Source organism: Boleophthalmus pectinirostris, unplaced genomic scaffold (genome assembly GCF_026225935.1).
Source record: "Boleophthalmus pectinirostris isolate CB_2022bp ecotype Guang Dong unplaced genomic scaffold, ASM2622593v1 HiC_scaffold_15, whole genome shotgun sequence".
In the NCBI taxonomy this organism is placed as follows: domain Eukaryota; kingdom Metazoa; phylum Chordata; class Actinopteri; order Gobiiformes; family Gobiidae; genus Boleophthalmus; species Boleophthalmus pectinirostris.
The window spans coordinates 23,157,534-23,172,843 of record NW_026571070.1 but is presented as its reverse complement, the minus strand read 5'-3'; positions in this window follow the sequence as shown (position 1 = coordinate 23,172,843).

Here is a 15,310-nt window from a genome sequence, read left to right as displayed (position 1 = left end):
GCTAGTAATGACAAACACACACAATGCAGTTTTTAAAGTAACTGTACTTCTACTTTAGTACAAATGTTGAGTATTTCTCCATACACTTGCTGCTTTCCTTTTATCAGCTTATCAATGTCACTCAATTGGGAAGCACTTGGAATCACATTATCTCATGTCAATAACATTTCTTGACCTATTGATAAATATATTGATCAGATTTACTACAGTGAAAGCGATGAAAACCTTGTTCATGCATGATGGCTCTAATGTTATTTAGGTAAGTCAGTGGTTTTGGTTTCCACAGAATAAAATAATGATATGATGAGTCAGCTGTCACTGCCTAGCTCAAGTATGCTCTACTCGACTCAACTCGATGATTACTTGCGTGTCATAATAGCATTTGAGCCATCAGTTTCCTTGTTCAAGAGGTCTGTCTGCATTTCTTTAAGTCTGTTTTTCAAAATGCACAGTCGAACCCCTGTGCAATTTCTATGTTTACCCATCAAACAAAATGCCTTATAGAGCAGTGTCCCTACAGCCCATCGTGTTATGTAACCATTCAAAGTTCTTTATATGCATTTATTATGTTTAAAAAAAAAACTTAAAAGGTGCACCATGTATCTTTTCTAGTGGGGGGTTACTTGAGTTTGTTTACTTAAAGGTGTTGCTTAAAGGGTCCATATTACTGATCTATGTTATAATGTTCTTTCCTCATCACAAACATACCTGGAGTTGTGTTTTGTTTCTTCCACACACGTTTAACACACAAATCCTGCGTATTTAGGCTGAGTTCTTCTCTCAAACAGAAAACACTTTGTTCCACCTTGCGATATCATGTGGTAAAATGTTAAAGATTGCTGTTAACTACTTGCTAACTACTGCTTCATGACATCACAAGGTGGAACAGAGCTTATTGAGCTTTGGAGATGTAGACAGATGAATAATAAATGATTAATCAAACACGTGTGAATGAAACAAAACACAACTCCAGGTGTGTTTTTGAGCATCATAACATGACTTAAAACCAGAGGTGGGGACTTGTAAATCATGACTTGAGTCAGTGTTTTTACGACTTGAGACTTGACTTGATAAAATGGACTAAGACTTGGGAGTCGACTTGGACTTGAAGGTCAGTGATTTGGGAGTTGACTCGGACTTGAGGCCTGTGACTTGAGAAAACTTGAGAAGCACTTTTAAATCTGAATTTAAAAGTGCTTTCTATTCTGGCTGTAATGATTCATCCTTTGTCAAGACATTTAAAAAGGAAAAATTAACTAAATTAATTTCTACAGCTCTTAAACACTTTATAAATACTCACATATAGATATACTATGACATTTTATGTACAACTTAGTTTAAGTCATATAAATTGCAAAAATCTAAGCTATATTATATTTGGTACTTTGGTTTAAAGACTTGAAATGACTAGAAGCTCAAAGTAGATGACATGAACTTGACTTGGAGTCATGGGCCAGTGACTCGAGACTGGACTTGGACTTGCCTGTATTTGACTTGTGACTTGACTCGGACTTGAAGTCAAAGACTTGAGACTTACTTGAGACTTGCAAAACAACGACTTAGTCCCACTTCTGCTTAAAGCTCACAAGAGTCAATTTTGTGTAATATACTGTAGGCCCTTTCACAAACGCCTTGAAAAACAAGATAAGCAGGTCTTCGTTCCACTGATCTGTAACTTGACCCACAAAAATATTGTTCCAGCTTCCATATATTGAACAATAAATCGATATAGTATTTTAGTGACAGGCCTAATTATTAGTAATAGGCTAAGTGCTTTAACCATGTTTCCAACCATCTCTTTAGCAGCCACATTTAATGCCATTTTATATTTTATTAACTTTAACATTGAGGAACTTAGGTAGTTACCATTTGAATTTGATACCACAGTGAAAACCTGCCTCGCAGTACAAATGAATATGTCTTAAAACCCCATGTCCCCTATAAGCTAATATAGAGCTATAATAACCATAGAAATGAGTGTAGCGTAGAGCAGGCAGGCAGCATGTGTGACTCCTGGTGACAGTGCTGGTGTTTAGCAGCTCTCACATCCGCAGATAAAGAGGGCCACGCCGACACTTCAAATAAACAGCAGATCAAGTGTGTCATAGATTACACTGTGAGACGCGCAAGGATTGAATTACTGGGGAAGGAAAAGCCTGCCGGAACAGCCCCCAAATTGATCTATCAAACTCCAGTCTGACAATTTACTATCCTCAATCCTGTGTGAAATTAGGAAGGGAAGATGCTTGCCCGCCCCCATGGAGGCCTGATTAAGACACATGCATCTTCATTCTGTGCCTGGGATCGTGCTGAAATATTTTTTGCATCGCTAAAAGGAGGTTTGCCTGGTTGGTGGGTTTGTTTTGTTAAACTAAGCTAAGATAACTTCAAATATTGCCATGCCCATTTGCTGTAATTCTTTTGGAATCAGAATAGTAACCCAGCAGCTTACTACTAACTACTAGTACTACAACTTCAAAATGGCATCCAATCTGACACCACCACTTTTCTCTATACCAAAAACCTTAACGTTGTCTTTAAATTTGTTGTTCTTCTGACTTCTTCTGTATATGATTGCACAATATTGGAAGTGCATATTGTAAATAAGAAAAGATTGAAATTAATATGAGAATCCCATGAATTTCAGAAGATGTTTGTAGAAAAAAAAAAACATTTCTATCATCTAAATAATTACTGCCTTTACAATTTGGTAACTGTAATTTGCTATCCACTGTTTAAGTATTTTATTGAAAAAACACCACCACCACCAACAACAACAACAGATTATTTGATTAGTATAATAAAAATGAGTCAAATTAGTCTACCTATTGTTTTTATTAATTAATTAATTTTATTAATTGGAAAAAAATCTAATTGAGTTTTATTTTAGAATTCTCCAGAGGTACACAATGGCCATGGAACAGATGATATTTAAAGGTCCTATATTACGCAAGCTTTTTGTCATCGTTGTTACCTCCTCAAAAACATACCCAGAGATGTATTTTGTTTCATGCACACATGTTTGACTAATCCTGCATTGTTAGTTTGTCTGCATCTCCAAATCTCAAAAGGCTTTGTTCCACCTTGCGATGTGTAGCATTAACAGCTACCTTTTACCTTTTATTGAGTAAAGATTGGCAATTCCGGGCCTGAAATCATCAAATAATTCTACTGAAAGTGGATGGAGTTTAAAAGCACAGTGAAGCACTTCCAGTATTACCATGACATCACAAAATGGAGTGTTTGTTTCAGAGAAGAACACTGCCTAAATTGGCCGTGTTCGTGTTTTAAACATGTGTGAATGAAACAAACACAACTCCAGCTGCATATTAAAAAATTGGAAGGCCTTTGTCCTTTTAGTCAGTCTAATTGGATCAATGAACTATTATCCTACTGCACTCCGGAGAAAATTTCTGTAAAGGGGAAATGACTGAACTGGATGAACACCTTTTTTGGACATCTTGACTGGACTTGACTTAACTGACAGTTAATGTTTGTTTTCTCCGTGTTTTTTGTGTAGTTTTGTGTATGTGATGAGTGTGGAGAAAGGGGTGGGGTGGGGGAGACTTTTCTTTCTTTTTTTTGCCTGTTTTTGTTTTCATTATGTAAAATAAAATACATAAATAAACAAATTAAAAAATAAACAAATAAACATTATACATAAATCAGAAAAAGTGTAATATGACATCATAAAGACCCTCCTTGAATCATATGGATTTTGATGATGGCAAAAGAGCCTTGACATCTCTGTACAGAAATAGTCAATGCATGTTATGTTGATTAAAAAGTCTATCCGATGGGTCTAATGCCTTCAAAATGATCTGTACCGTCCTTATTTCTTTTCTTGTTGATCATTCTAGCATCGATCGGCCAATTGAAGCATTTCCACCTGATCAATACCCCCCTCTGCAGCCTGCCTGCCCTGCCCAGTGCTCTTGGTAACAGCTTCCCACTCTCCCCATGCAATAAAAGATAAAAGAGATGGTGAGTAGAAGCTTCAAGCACACCCCAACAATGCCTGCCATCTGACTTCTAGATACAATCCCCCCTTTCTTTTTGTTCTTTATTCATAGTACATCCATTGTTTTCTCAACCAAAACATCTTCTATTTTTCAAAACAGTCATGGATAAACAGACTTAATCCTGCCAAGAACTTGCTGTTCATTGAGGTGATTTTCCTCTCTTAAGATAACCTTAGCTCTTATCTGAAGCTGAGTTTTGCCATTGACCGTTTAAAAGCTTTGTTCGGACAAAAACACTTGACTTTATCTTTCTTGGAAATTGCACAGGTGATAAGTTACATATCCAGTTCATGCAAGCTATTAGTCATTAGTTTATAGTAGATTAGCTGTCGGAAATATCACTACTCAGGTTTTTTATCAGGTACTCAGGTTTTTGCTCGCATCTGAGATTGAATAAAGCTAAATTTTACTGACATATAGGAACTAATCTCTACAGTGTCTTTATTATGTGGCAATATCTCTACAAAAGGTACTGCTGTTGACGCAACTCTCCAGCTCAGGTACATTCGGTTGATCTGTGTTTGCACAATAGCCTCATTCAAGTCTGAGTAGACAGAACAGCACAGCAGCAGTCAGCGGCCAATTAGGAGCCTCCATCTGCCTGCTCAGGTGTCCCTCTCAGCCAATCACAGCCTCTGATACGGTGGCTACATTCATCTGTACGAGGAGAGAGAGAAAGAGAAAGGAGGATTAGAATTGTTTTTTCAGACCAGTGGAGTGCTTTTGTATTGCACGTAGGCTGTTATATTTGAGCCAGCCAAGTCATATATTTACTCACAGTAAACATTTGGAATGATGTCAGGCTAAAACAAACAGATAGTACTGTAATCATTATGGGAACATGACAAATTGTTCCGATGAAGTTCATAACAACAGTAAACCCCACTGGCAACTCCCACCTTGTTAAAGTTCTTCACACAAGTGGTATGTTCTCTCTTGACCAATCGCATTCAAACTTCAAGTCCTTGGTTTACTTTTACCAACCTGCTACATGGAACCCACCAAAGAGTCATGTGATCAAGGCAGAGTCATGAAATGCGGCGTGATTGGCTGGCTGTTTGGACTGATCTGCCACTGTCCTTGTTGTCCCACAGTGCACTTGTCACACAGGAGCCCTCTGAAAGCATGTGACTGGCTTTTGTTTTAGCATTTCCTCTGCGTTGCATCACAGCGTTAGTTTGCATATAAAGCCCACGTTGTTTTTCAAGTGACTGACTATACTTTGGAATAGGATTATTGACTGTGATCTGGTAATGACATATTAGTTAATGGGAATTCACATTTAAATGGATGACTTGTACAGGTCCACTTTTTGTTCGATCTTTAGTGTAATAGAATGTTACAGTGTTTAATGAGTGTGGACAAGGCTATGCGAATCAGAAAACTAGATCTCGCAAATATTTGATAACACATTGGGACACAAACATGCTGTCTAAAAGATAAAGGAATAGGGTTCATTGAGTAAATATTCTGGTAAAATAACATAAGAATATTTTATGTTGTGATAATTGCTATATAAATGTATCATTCAGTATATGAAAGCTGGAACTGTATATTGTGGGGATCATAGTATAGGCTATAGGCTATTGTAAAATGTATATAATAAGCCTTGTTCATTAACATCTTTTAAGAATAAATTCAGAATTCTGGTAGCTTTCTCTGCAGCCTAAGCTTATTTGTTAGGCTATATCTGCTGTACAGTGGGCAGGACTCGCTTATCCATATGCACATGTTGTTGCATTTTCTTTATCAGTGATACACAGCCACACACACGCATGCACACACACACACACACACGCACACACACACACACATACACACTGTTCCTTGGTACATCTCTGGGCAGATTAGTGAATGAAGATATACTGAGATTGTGTGAATGTTTATCTCGGGTGTCTGTAGATAAAAGACAAAACACCAGCTCTATCTGTAGCAGGATATAACATTTGCAGTGGATGTGCGTTATTGCATTCTTACAAAACCGCCTTAACCTAATTAAATGTGATGTGGCGCCCTCTAGTGCATGTTTGTGGACAGTCGCGAGGTTGTGCTTGCAATGGACAAACCAGCAGATGGCGGACGAGTAACAAGTAAAGAAGCAGTCAATCACATTTCATAATTCCAGCGTTTGACATTCAATGGTTTACAACAGTTATATGCGTAAATTACGTAAATTACGCAGCATTTACAGATTATGCAACCATGTAAACCAAATGCTCCCAGGACGATATTGATGAACAATGGCTTTTGTGTAGTGAAACATGGCCAAAATACTGAATACATTCTAGCAAAAGTGTTATGGAGTTTATAAACAGTGGAGCACTTCCTGTATCACCACATGACATCACAAAGTGGAACAGACTGTTTTCTGTTTGACAGAAGAACTCTAAATATGGAGGGTTTGTGTGTTAAACTTATGTGAATGAAATAAAACACAACTCTTATATGTTTGTGAGGAGGAAACATGACAACAAATTTTGCATTATGTGACTGTATCAACATGGTTTTCTTTCTCTTACTTCTTCTTTTTCTTACTAGTTTTACCTGTCACCGATCTCATAATTATTTAAAGCCAACAGCAAACACTTAAACACCTTACCCGTTTATATTTTTGTAGTTCAAACAAATGCATTATAGTTGTGTATACTTAGTTTGTACATATCATTTTACTCAGGTCCCACCATACTGAATTTTAGATTGCACTAAACCACACAATATCTGTCTGACCCCACTTGACCCATGTATGTCATTACCATACCTAATCCAGCATCCCAAATAGTCAATTACAGATGCAGGCGGTGGGGCAGTGTCACTGTGGCCTAAATGGTATGATAATTCTCCTCTCCTGGTGTGTGAGTGGCAGCACACCTCTTCAATCTTGGAGGTGAGGTCTCCTAGGGTTTCCTTTAAGCATGCAGCTCAGAGTGCACGTCCTCGCACTGTATCTGTCAATAACAGCTGAGTATGGGGCTCACAGGTCAAAACAAAGGCCCTCTGCTGACGTCTGTGGATATTCTCTTCCACTGTGATGATAATATGGATTTAAGGTGTTCCTATACACAGAGGTCAGTATGTATAAAATAATAGAAGTGGTCCAAGTACAAAGTAAGAGTAATAAGTATTTGTATAAATTGAGTGATTGTAAGAGATAAATAAATAAAGTGAGAGATAAACACTTACCACTTATCAGGTAGAATGTAATTACTAGGCATGCCATGATAAGTATAGGTGTATCCGTAAATGAACAGTCTAACAGTATTTTCATTTGAGCTTTTAAGGGTTATTGAATAACAAGTAACAACTACCAAGTCACTGAGCTGTTTACTTATTTATTACAGCTTATATTTTATTTATAATATTGTGAAGAAAATGGTTTTATAACATTCCTGCATTAGTGTTGTCTTGTCATTGGTATAAAGTACTTTTAATATTATGTTTAAATGTTTATCACTATATTTTGTGTAGCAATATTACATTTCAACATAGGGCCAGTTATGATGACCTGTGGTTTCTGCTTTCAAGAAATCACCCAGATTCTTTAAATATAAACCAAATTTCTTGTCACTCATTGCTTCACAATTGTGCCTTCAAAGATAATTGTCTCTCATACTGGAGAAGGCCCTTAGACGAGCACATTCAAATGATCCAACAAGCAAATGCTAATTTAGTCATTAGAGGCAATTATAAACAAAGTTCTTTTGTCTGTTAATTGCTGGTGAAATACTAAGACTAAAATATATTTTAAAATTCAGGGCCATACACATATGAAAAACCTGGCCTGGAGTGTCAAGTAGCCAGCTTGACGTCAAGGGATAATAGTTGGACTATCCCTTTTATCATGTAAAGACTACTACTACTAAAACAATAACAACTTCTGCTACTATACTGCTCTCACTACTTTTATTTACTGGTAAAAGTATGAGGTATTTATTTAGAATATAAAGATTAATAGTTTGATGGTAATGTCACCTGTACCATTTTTAATATAGCAATAGCAAAAGTATTTGAAGTGGATAGAAAACGGCTACTTAATAAAAGAAACAAGGCCACTGACTTCCAGGTTAGAAAGTTGAAGAGTGCAATAGAAACCAACTGTTGCTGCAGACATCATCACAACAAAGTGCTGTTCTGCCTGACCACGCTGTACCTCCTACGGATAGCTGTCACTCACTTTTTTTTTATTTGTGCCAAAATGGCTATGTGACACTGCTGAATCCTACGCGTATCACCGATTAAAAAAATCAAATTGAAGAACGAAGTAAGTACATAGCAGTGGGCGTGTACCAACAGCGATGGAAACGGATAGATCGGTGCAATGAAGATGACTCAAACATGCATGAATCATTCTAGATACAACTTTGAGAGGGTAAACGAAAAGGGGAGACAATTATGACATGGTTAAAAGCTCTGAAGAGTCTATCAAGCACAATATGTCTAACCCTAACCCTCTTTTACTCTTGAAATGGCCCAAGTCTGAACTCTGCTTCAAACCACATGCTTTTATTGACAGAGGATTGGCTGTAGACCTCTTGATTAAAACTCCATATCATTGGCCAACTGATACTTTGCAAATGATATCATCAACCTCATCAACATTCCCCGGGGATGTGAAGCTAACCGAACGCACTGCTCTGTTAGAAGCTGTGTTACTCAAGTTAGACTTAATCTGAGCCTTATTTTAACACAGTCTGACTAGACATATGTGCACTTAAGCAAGTCTCTCAAACATAAAATTACAGTCACAAGCCAACAGTTTTTGAGTCACTTTCACCTTTTTGTTGAAAATCATACACTTCAATTGGACCTTGAAAATGCCTGTTTAAATCCATTTTGTATTTTTTCTTGACTTAATTTTTTTGTGCTTCTGTGTTTGCTAATGTTTGCATTGTGTCACCATGGTAACTCACGAACAGTCCACCAATAGATATCCATGTAGAGCACTCCAACATGATGTCACTGCAAAGATCTGCCAAGCACTATATTAACTGTTGTTTTTATGATGTCTCTACATTTAAAAATATACATACGTCTACTACCTCAAAAAGATTTCAGTACCTCCCCCCCTAATAGCTTTGGACAAGATCTTGATATATGTAACATTTTGTACTTGGAGTTTTAACATTCACACAGCCAGACTGACTTTCCCTTATGTTTCTTTGATAAGCCCCAGTGAGCTTTTTAGGGTCACGACTTTTCATCAGAGTCGGAGCGTGCTGAGCAGACACAGAATCTCTTTGCCTATGAAAGCTCCAAAGGTGAGACCAAACCAAATCTGGCAACACAAAATAGACACCATTATACTTGAAATCGAACAGCCTGGACAGAGGGAATATAGAGATATGTAGGGTCTAGACATACCCGAGGAAGATTGTTACGTAAGTGGGTGCACAAACTAGGTATTGCCAGCATTTTCAAGGATATCTTAGGTCCTCAAGAAAGAACGCTCATAAAAACATGAAGCTGATGATGTTCTTAGGGCTGTTAACAGATCAGAGAGATTCAGTGTTGAGATGGAAAACTCCATTGGGACTGTATACTGCTAATTACTTGGAAAGTTAAAAGAATATGTTTTTAAGAACAAAGAAGCACAACTCTTGCTCTAGTAAGAGAATATATATTAACCAAGATTTTCTTATTTGCAATTTGTGGTGCACTATAATATGAATTCATTTAGAGACTAGTTTGAAAATATTGTAATAGGGGATTATATTTATAAAACATTTTTTAAAGGTGCATGAGGTAACATTTCTGATGCTTATTACTATGGAAATGTTTCATAACTGCTCTGTCTGGAAGGTTGCACAATATGGCACTAAAACTATCTATCTAGGTGTTTTTATTATTGAAAACACCCAAAAAACATGCATTCTTACAGTGGACAGGGTTGTCACTCCACAAGTCTGATCATGCAGCCTTGTGGCATCACCTGCTTGTTTCCATGGAGATAGATATGTTTAATGGCAAAGTGTGGAACTTTCCAGGTAAAATAATCTCCACTTAGACAATTAGGTGGTCTCTCTTCATCAGAAAGGTTAGACACATAGACTGTATATGGACGTTGCTAACCGGATAGCCGTTGCGTTCCACATAGGAAGTGAGCATAGGTGCTCTTCGTGCTCCAAAGACCCCAGCTCCAATTCACTTTGTATTGAAGAAAACGTTGCCCCTCTGTCTGTAACTGCAGCTATGAGCTTCATCATTTTGGTCTTAAAATATTCATATAGCTGCTCTACATGATCCTGGTGTTTTTATTTTGCTGATTTGTCTGGAAATCAATTCCTGTTCCTAAAATGGAACTGGCTCCAAATGTGCCCCTACAACTGCCAGCCTTGGTGAGCTTCATTTGACTGAAGCAAAATGCTATGGGTGCTGTCACCCTCCCTTAGTCCATTTCTTTATACTGTACATTCTATGGTTATATAGTGCATTAATATTGCAGTAATATTTTTTTTCTCCTACTAGAATATTTTTAAACCAGTCTCTAAATGCACTTTAATACTAAGATAAAAACATGACTATCTTTTAAAACAATGCAGCAGGCATTTTCTGTTTGTCTGTAAACCCTGTGCTGCCTTAATACACACACACACACACATAAAGTGCATTGTTCAGTGCCCAGGCTGTGGAGGCCCACTGTGATCCCACTAGGAGCTGGACTAGAGCCGAGCACCGTGGCTTTTCATCTTTTACATTCAAAATTCATAACATTAGCTCTGCTGTGACACACTGACTAATCTTTACATTGTTTCTTAAATGATGTATTCAAGAAATATTGGCCACTGTAGGCTAGTGTCTATGCAAAATAAATGATGCATTGGAGCAGTTGCATATTCGTAGTGAATTCTTATTCACTACCACTGCGTGTGGTTCATGGTATTACTTCTGAACTAAAATACATCTAAATATATGTGATTTATGTGTAATCAGTTTATTTGTTGTTTTGTTTGACTGGCCAGAAAACAAAAATGTGGGTGAAGAGCAGAGAGAGACATTCAGCAAAATGTTCTGTGTTCAACTTCCTTGGTCATATTGGCTGTATTAAAGATTGTATTGTTACATTATAAATCTGGTCTTCCACTTTACCTAATTGCAGATTACATAGGGCAATGTGGCTATAAATTGTACAAAATGAGAACATAATCAATAAGCAGCACTGGCATGGTACAAACTTAAAGGAACTGAAAGTAGTCTGCACTCTCACAGCTAAGTTTAAAAAAATGATATTACAAACAACAGAGCCTTGGCTGTTACTGCCTTAACCTTCAGGCAACAAAGGCACATTTTTCTCATTCTCAATATATGGACAGGCCATGGTTAAAGTTCAGAACCTCCACAATTCACTCACTGAGCTGCAGAGGCTGCACTGCACTGATTCATAATTGGCTGCAGGGGCTATGAGTAAGGTAGTGAGGATTCAGACCACAAAGAGTCCTTCCCAACTTGATTTCAGCTTTGAAACTGGCAACCCAAATGAGAGCCTCATTCTGCTTTTTAGTTGCTTTACACAATCATGTTAGATTGTGAAATAATTAGAGGAAGTATTATCTCGTTAAGTGTGGACAGCTTACATTATATTTTTAACATTTCATCCATCACTGCAGTGGCATTTTGATTATTACCTTTTGTTGAGCCCTGTTCTCTTGCACTTTTCTATCTGTCCAATTACTCCTCAGAGCACAAGAAACCCCTGTTACAAGACAATATCACTCAGTATTGATTATCCGACATGTATGTTCATCTCATCATGGCTTGGTCTGCTCATTAGGGTTCTGTGGTGGGGGTCTGTTGCTCGGGCACTGGGGCCTCGGAGAAATGCAGGTGTACTTAGGTGTACTTAATAGCAGGTGTAGCTAATAGCGCTAATGATGCCGTGTTCTTTTTCTGTCGACAGAGCTGACAGGGAGCCAGCATGTGCGCTATTGTAAAAACCTAGAGCACCTGAATGCATCGCACACTCTCATCAATACAGCTGATTAGGCTGGCGTGCTGCAGAGTGATGGCAACGCTGTGGTTTGTTGTTCAGGTGTAAATAAGGTTTACATAAGAAGCCACGTAATTGTCCATGCTTGTTTTTCTTCTGTCACTCATGTTTTTATTATGTAAAAAGTTTGGTCCACTGGGGTGAAGGGAGTGCCCAGAATGCTTTACAGCTTTATTTATTTTGTAGTTGTGGTGCAGGCTGGCTGTTTGCGGTTGGATTTAAAACCATTGATGTGGTCCACTATTGTTTTATTTTCAAATGCAAGTGCTCACAAATGGGTGACAGCATATTATTCAACATGTAAATAAAAATGATCTTTAACAACCCAACTGCAGATAACTGGTAATAAAATGTGAATTTGTGAATATTGTTGTCTATATTAATCCTTTTTATAGCCTTGGTCTTAAAAGACTCGTTGTACTTTTTAAGACACCCAAAGATCTTTACATTATTCATTCACTTCACACTTGGTGGGGGTAAATTCATGTCGCCACAGCTGCCCTGGGGCAGACTAGTGGAAGCAAGGCTGCCACCCAGCATCATGAACACACCACATTCACTCTAGGCAATGTAAGTGAAATATGATTCATTGAAGTTTATTAAGTCTGATTGATTTAAGTTTTAATTCCCAGATGAATGTTTTAATTTCAACTGTATTAAACAGCATGTTCATTATTGCCCAGCCCTCAGTAATTACTCAGCACAGCTCACGTCAGTGAACATAGGACTTATTGACTTATTAGAGTCAATAACATAGAACTTATTGATGCGCTCTGATAGACTGGACACAGTTGTAAATATGCATGAACAGTAAGTAACTATAGGAGCATTCTATAAGGGCAGACCTCACACTACATCAACAATAATGTACTAAATAGTGCAAAGAAAGTCTTACAATGCTTTTTACAGTGCTATAAGAATCAAATCATGCTTGATCAGTATTTTTGGCCTATCATATATTTCTTTTATAATTAATTAATACAAGATTATAAATTAAAAGTAATTAGACTTTCAATTACTATCCAATCCATTCATATCCGATATTTATTGATCTAAATGATGCCACCTGTCACATAGGTATTGCTCTCAATTGCTGTTTTGATACTTAGAAATTAGTTCAAATAAAACCAGCTTTTAAAAGAAAGACAGCATTTCTTTAGACAAGTGAGACACCAGTTGCTCAAATCAGAAAGTAAAAATATATAAACAACTTTTTTTCTCCCACTTCCATTGACACTTCCAATTCCATAAATTTTTCCTGACTTGGCCCGTAGTTCTCCTCAGGGCATGTTACTGTGTTTCATTTCAAACGCAATGATTTATTATAGCCTGTAGTTCCGAAGCTCTTACTTTGAAAGGATTGCCTCATTCATATGTTCATGTTCTCAGAATTTTCCTGTCCTACAGTTAGCCAGAAGAAGTTCAGAGTTATAGAGTGGTAGAATATCAGTACAGTGTCCTGCCCTCACCCCCTCATGCAGCTAAGTCAATATTTTTCTCTTACTCTAAGCGCAGTCACCTCTCCACAGGTCTGACCAGTAATTTCATCTGTTGACATCGCCACTGCTTTTAGATAGATAGAGGTTTCATTTCATACTGTTGAATATTCCAGGCATAGCATATCCATGGAGACAAGCAGAAAAGTTACCTGATAGAGAGCCCATACAAAACAATATTATAACAGTTATAACAATATGCCATTTGTTTACATTTTATCTGAAAATGTTGTTGAATGCCCATAGAGCTAGTGGACAGACGGTGGTTTGACCAGATCCCCAGACTACAACTGGACTGTCTGCTCTGGAGCCTATAGGGGGCCATAGTTTGTCCCCATCCTGCCAACACAACCAGCTTTGACCTGCCGCCATCTGTCCAAACTCTGGGCCTGGTTACTACAAAATTAAAGTTAATTTGTGAATTTACTTAACGTCAACATCGATTTGTTTGTCCCTTAAAATTTAGATGTAAAATTGTGCTACTGGTATTGTCAAAAAATCAGCCACAGCAACAACAAATAACAGATAACAATACCAGAACAGACCAGGAAAATCCATATCGGACCATCCTTACTTTTGAAAGCGTATTGTGTAACTTTTCTGGTAGAAGGTCTGACAAATGTTTATTTCAAAGTAGATATTAGTGTTTTGTCTTGAATGTTTCACAGTATGGCATTAAACCTTTCTATCTTCATGGAGACCAAACCAGACCAAGTTACAAGCCAGATCTGTGGGGAAGCAAGTCCACTCACAATCAGGATGCATGTTTTTTTAGTCAGTATTTTTCTATACACAACTCAAACATCGGTCAAAGTACAAATAAGTATATAAAATGATATAAATAGCAAAATTTCATGCATAGTATTAACACTTTTACATTAGGGGTGTAACGATCAAAGTCTCGATACGATATCATCATGGTATGAACCTCACGGTACGATATATATTGCGATATCGTGGGAAAGCTCACGATGTAGTGGGGAGGCTCACGATTAGGGATGTAACAATATCTAAATCTCTCGGTACAATATTTTCACGATACATCTGACGGTATGATATTTATTGAGATATTTTGTGGAGGCTAATCAAAACTGTTAATATACTACTTTTTCCTCTTAAAATGCCAAAGAACTAAGACTTAAAAGTGCTTAGAACTGTTATTTCTTCAAGTAGTCTGCATTGAAATGGAGCAAAGGGTCATGGTCTATGTAGTTCTCTCTGTCTTTTCTTAACTATTGCTGCACCATAACTTTTAATTTAAGCAAAGAGACTTAATTTGGTATATTGTGATGGTCCACGATATTATTGTGGGAACTTTGACGATACGATATTTCACGATATTTAGGTTATTGTTACATCCCTATTTTACATTAAAGGCGCACTGTGTAATTTTTCTGGTATAAAGGGGCTACTTGTTTTGGAGATATTTCACAGTGTGGTACAAAACTCATCAATCTCGCATTTATTCAGTAATGCCAACCATGCATTTTCAATCTGAGTGTGGTCACCTCTCCACAGATCTGACCAGTAACTTCATTTGTTGACATCACCCCTGCTTTTTTCGTACTATTGAACATTCCAGGCAAAACAATAAACAAGCAGAAAAATTACATGGTGCACCTCTAAATTAAATCCATACTAAAATAATTGAGCACACATACAAAACAATATTATGAGACAATTTACTGTTTATTTACCTTTTTATCTGAAAATGTTGTTGAATGCCCATAGAGCTAGTGCACAGATGGTGGTTTGACCAGATCCCCAGACTACAACTGCACTGTCTGCTCTGGAGCCTATAGGGGGCCATA